Raw genomic sequence first — 6,212 nt, forward strand, 5'->3', positions numbered from 1 at the left:
AGGGAGAGAAGTTTATTACAGAATTAGATTTTGTCATACCTTCATCATGACTTCATCAAAGCCTGCAGTGAAGAGAAAGATTGATGACGAGCACAGATAATTTCAGGAAAAGTGGGAGACGCAGTATTTCTTTATTGAGTACAGGGGCATCCCCACATATCTTATTTGCTCAGAGAAAGTTGCAGTGCACAAGGAATACAACTTGAAACGCCATTATTCAACTAAACATGCTGAGGAATGTGCAAAATATCAAGGGAATGAGAGAACCAAGCGGGTTGCCAGTCTTGAAGCATGTCTAATGAGGCAACAAGATTTCTTCAAGAAAGCAACCAAAGAGAATGTTGCATCAGTCGAAGCTACTTACATGGTTAGTGAGATAATTGCTAAGGCAGGGAAACCATTCACAGAAGGACAGTTCATTTAAAAAAAATGCATGTTACAGGCTGCAAGTATTATCTGTCTGGAAAAGAAAGGTCAGTTTAGCAAAATCAGCCTTTCTGCCAACACTGTGGCATAGCGCATTTCTGACATGTCAAGTGACATTTATCATCAACTGTGTGAGAAAGCCAAATGTTTTGATGCATACTCAGTTTCTCTTGACGAGGGCACAGATATAACAGACACTGCGCAGCTCACAATTTATGTCCGTGGTGTTGATTGCAATTTTGAATTGACAGAGGAGCTGCTCACAATAATTCCAATGCATGGCCAGACCACCACTAATGAGATATTTCGGCATCTGTGTGATGCCATTGAGAATGCAGGTTTGCCATGGAAGAGGTTTGTTGGAATAATAATCGATGGAGCCATCGATGACAGGGAGGAAAAAAATGGACTGGTGGCACTTGTTCAAAAAAAACTTGAAGAGGAGGATGTAGAGAAGGCCATTGCTCTTCACTGCATTATCCATCAGCAGGCCCTTTGCAGTAAATGCCTGCCGTGTGACAATTGATGTCTGTTGTTGCGAAATGCATCAACCAAATCAGATCCAGGGGCTTAAAGCACAGGAGGTTCCATGCTTTTTTAGAGGAAATGGAATCAGAATATGGAGATGTGCTCTATTTCACCGAGGTACATTGACTCAGCACGGGAAATGCCTGAAAAGATTTTCTGAGTTGAGAGAAGAAGTGAAAGCCTTCATGGAGAAGGAAAGGAATGCTGTTTCTGAGTTGAGTGATCACAAATGGCTCATGGACTTAGCTTTTCTTGTTGACATCACACATAAGCTGAATGTACTAAACAAGATGTTACAAGGCCTGGGGCAGCTTATCAGTGCTGCCTATGACAAAGTGAGAGCATTCTCCACAAAACTTGTGTTATGGAAATCCCAGCTCTCTCAGACAAACTTTTGCCATTTCCCAGCATGCAAGGAACTTGTGGATGCAGGCATACCATTCAGTGGTGAGAAATATGTTGATGCTATTTTTAAGCTAGAGAAGGAATTGGATCACAGATTTGCAGACTTCAAAAAGCACAGAGCCACTTTCCAAATTTTTGTGGACCCCTTTTCCTTTGATGTGCAAGATGCCCCTCCTGTGCTTCTAATGGAGCTCATTGACCTGCAATACAACTCTGATCTCAAAGCCACGTTCAGGGAGATTAGTGGAAAAGCAGACATGCGCATGGAACTAGATAAATGTACATTGCCCTCAATGTTTAAGGAGTTACATAAGTCTAATGTCTTTAGATTATATTGTGTGCTGCTAAGAAATAGTATGTACTACAACTGGGGATTTGAGGGACAAAGTAATTGTATTGTACATGGGTTTAGTTTTGTTTTCCTTGATGTTCTTTGTCTGAAAGTTCAAGGCTGGGCTATCATCAATGGGACTACCGAGAATTCTGTTTATGGGTGATTGTGCTTCCACTGTAACTTTACCCTGTCCTCTTTCTTTGCATCTTTGTTATCATAATTAAAAAAAAGAAAAAGAAAAGCAGACATGCATAGGCAATTTTTGAGAGAATTGCCCCCCAGCTTCCCTGAGCTTTCCCAAATGTTCAAGCGCACCATGTGCCTTTTTGGGAGCACATATTTGTGTGAAAAATTATTCTCCACATTGAACTTCAATAAGTCAAAAAGTACAGGTCTAGACTTAATGATGATCATCTTCAAGCCATACTGAAGGTCTCTCTAAAGACAAATGTGGTTCAGATTTGTGAGAAGAAGTGCTGTCAAGTCTCTGGCAGCAAGGACTAGGCAAAAGATGCCATGTTCAGAAGAACTGGTCATGATCTTCACTCAATGTTCTATTCATGTTCAGAAGAAATAATTAAAACTGCTAATAATGACATTTGAGGACTTTTTTTTTTTTTTTTTTTTTTTTTGTGAAATCCCTTATGTAGGGCCCGGAGAGATACCACAGCGGCGTTTGCCTTGCAAGCAACCGATCCAGAACCAAAGGTGGTTGGTTCGAATCCCGGTGTCCCATATGGTCCCCCGTGCCTGCCAGGAGCTATTTCTGAGCAGACAGCCAGGAGTAACCCCTGAGCACCGCCGGGTGTGGCCCAAAAACCAAAAAAAAAAAAAAAAAAAAAGAAAGAAAGAAAGAAATCCCTTATGCAGCCCTGCCTCACCCTGACTTTGCCTCCTGCGGCCCCCAGGTAAATTGAGTTTGAGACCCCTGCTTTACATATTTATTCCTAATCCTCTTCAGTCTCTTTCAGAAAGCTGAGAAAACAGGAATCCTCCCAAACAATTTCTATGAGGTAAATATTAACCGATACCAACAGTCAGAGGCAACTCAGAAAAGAAAGACTATAGACCTATACCCCTGATGAACATAAATGAATCCTACTAGGTCATGGTGTTGAATCCAACAATACATCAAAACGTTTATACACCATGACCTAGTAGGATTCATTTAGGGAAGCAAAGATGTTTTAATATATGCAAGTTAATCAATGTAATATGCCACATCAATATAAGAAAAAAAATCATATGAACATATCAATAAATGCCGAGAAAAGCATTTGACAAGATCAAACACCCATTCAGATTAAAAAAAAAGTCCCAATAAAAGAATCTTCCTCAACATAGTTGTCATTTAACACAAGTCCACAGCAAACACTGTACTCAGTGGAAGAAACCTTCCCTCTAAAATACGGCATATTTCAAGATTTCCCACTCTCACCTACACTATTCTATATAGTATTGGAAGTCCTTTTTTTTGGTTTTTGGGCCATATCCGGCGGTGCTCAGGGGTTACTCCTGGCTGTCTGCTCAGAAGTAGCTCCTGGCAGGCACGGGGGACCATATGGGACACCGGGATTCGAACCAATGGAAGTCCTTTTATTGTAACTAGTCAAGAAAGCGATATTGAGGGTATCCATATCAGAAAAGAAGTCAAACTCCCGTTATTTACAGACAACATGTTAGTATATACTTAGAAAACTCTACAGAAAAAAAAAACTACTTAAACAATAGTGAACAGTAAAGTGACAGTAAAGTGACAGGTTACAAAAATCAACACACAGAAATCCATAAATTCTCTATATTCAATGGAAGAGAGAGAAAGTTTAAAAACAATCCCATTCAGAATTGTGCCTTAAAAAATCAAGTACCTTGGAATCAATTTAATAAAAGGGGCAAAACACTTATCTAAAGAAAAATATAAATCACTTCTAAAAGAAATAAAAGAGGTAACTTAGTCCTCCTATGCTAAGTTCCTCCCCATAGGGGGATTTCCTTCTTCTTTCTCCTCTACTTTCCAATAAACTTTTCTACCTTCTAAAAATAAAAATAAATAAATAAAAGAAGACACAAGGAAATGGAAATACATCCTTTGTTCATGGATTAGAAGTGTCAACAATGTCAAAATGACAGGTAAGCAAGATAATGACGACATAGTCAAAATGACAAAACATAATCTTGCCCAAAGCATTATACAGATTCATTGCAGTCCCTAAAAATACCCATAACATTTTTAAAGACACAGTTAAAATAATCTTGAAATTCATATGGAGTAATAATCATTATATTCCAAAAAACTAAAGCAGTAAGAGGAAAAAGGGAAAAAAAAAACCTTCTCTTTCCACTTCAAGCTGTGCTATGAACTAGTAGTAATTGAAATAGTATAAAACTGGAATAAGAAAAGATTGTCACAAATGACTGTCTTCAAAAAATAATGTTGGGGATAACTGGCCAATCATATGCAAAAACAAAAAAAGAAGAAAAAATTTAGAACTCTTTCTATCATTATGCAACAAAATTCAAATCCAAATCCATAAATTATATTGAAGAGAACATAGGTAGAACACTACATGACATTAAAGCTAAAGTATCTTCAGCTACACAACACCACTGGTCAAGCAAATGAAAACAACAACAACAAAAAAAATTAATGGGATACAACAAGCTATAAAGCTTCAGCACAGCAAAAGAAATGAGTACCAGAAAAAAGACACCCAGAAACTGGGAGATAATATTTTCCCACCAATCATCTGATAACAGGTTAATATCCAAGATACATAAAACACTGGTAGAAATTTACACAAGAAAAACAATCAATCCCTGCCAGAGAGATAGTCTAGTGGGTAAAGAGAAATAGGCAGTGTTTGTCTTACACGTGTCCTACTTGGGTCCTATCCCTGCATCCCACTTATCTCGATAGCCTGCCAGGAGTGATCGCTGAGCACAAAGCCAAGAATAAGCCCTGAGACTCTCCAAACAAAACAAAACAAAACAAAACCAACAACCCTATCAAAAATGTGGGGAAGATAGATCAAATGTAGAGCACATGTCTGGCATGAGTGAGCCCAAGTTCTGTTCCCAATCCCTCATGGCTCCCTGAGCCACTGGTGCCCTTGACCTTTCTGTCCCACCTCCAGTACTTGCTAGTGTGACCTCCATAAAAACAGCAACAAGAAAAATATATCTATTGAACTGTTTCTTTCTCTGTCCTATGTAAACCCCAGTTTAGATAACATGTTCACAGGCAGGCCATTTGTTTTGCAGTAAGTATTTGTTTTAAGTAAGAGTTATAAGAAGCCCATGCATTTGTCTGTCTTTTACTTGGAGGGTAGGATGATGGTTGAGGGCACCCAGGACTCTTAGGTGTTCTCTCTATGCTTCTCAGCCTGGCTAGTGATTCATTGAAAGGATCTGGTATCTTAACCCCTCTACTATCTCTCTGGTCCATACACACACTTATCTATGGTAATCCCCCTAAGACTTGCTAAACATAATAAAATAATGCATTTGATTTTTTAGGTCATTACCAGAAGTAGAAGATACTCTAGGTGTGAGAAGATGCAATTTAAGAGATAAGGATTGGGGAGAGCTTTTGTAAAAATAAATAGAAATGGGTTTTTTGTTTTTTTTGCTTGATGACTGACAAACACCGACACACACACACACACACACACACACACACACACACACACACACACACCACAACACATGCCCTTTTGCAAAATTTGTCTTTAAGCCCAAACTTCCTAAAACTTCCAAACTTCCAAAAGCCACTCCTCTCAGACTTCTTCAAGAGCTCTTTGACTATGGAATAGGCTGGTGGCATGAGGCAGGGCCACCCAGCTCTCTCTTTTAATCATCCTCCCCATCAGAATCCAGGCCCCTTCAAGAGACACAGCGAGGAAAAAGCTGCAGTCTCACCGCCTTCCTTGGGTTTGGTTCATGATTATTCGGGAATCAGAGGGAAGGCATGGAGCTTATGCAGCTGAATTGTTCCATGCTTAGGACTGGGGATATGGTGCTAGGGGTCAAAAGGGCTCTACCTAGCACTGCTCAGGAGGCCTAGTCCCCATTCATGAATTTTTATCTCCCTCTTTTGCATAAAATCACTGACATTTTACAGATCCCAGAACCCCAAACCTCAAGGTCAAAATACCAGCACTTCTCACCCTAATGGTCTCTCAATGACCCCCTCACCCCCAAACTCTTAATCTACCCTTGGGGGACCAACTTTGGGGTAGCTTGGAGAGGCTGCAGACACATTATTTCCTCTGTCGGAACAAAACCAGGAGCTGCTACCTTTTCCTCCTCCACAAAAAATATTCTCGAAGTTATTTTTTGTTCCCTGTTGGCTATGCCATTCCTCAGTAATAACAAATGAAATTACTGAGGCAAAAGGTAACCACGCCTAGCAGGTTTTTATTGTCGAGTGCCCACCAGTCTCAGATAAGATTGTGTACGGAAGACTCTGCCTTCTCTGCCTCTCAGTTCTCCGATATTGCACTGAAGTGTCTGGGGAATG

This window comes from Suncus etruscus, chromosome 6 (assembly GCF_024139225.1).
Source record: "Suncus etruscus isolate mSunEtr1 chromosome 6, mSunEtr1.pri.cur, whole genome shotgun sequence".
Taxonomy (NCBI): domain Eukaryota; kingdom Metazoa; phylum Chordata; class Mammalia; order Eulipotyphla; family Soricidae; genus Suncus; species Suncus etruscus.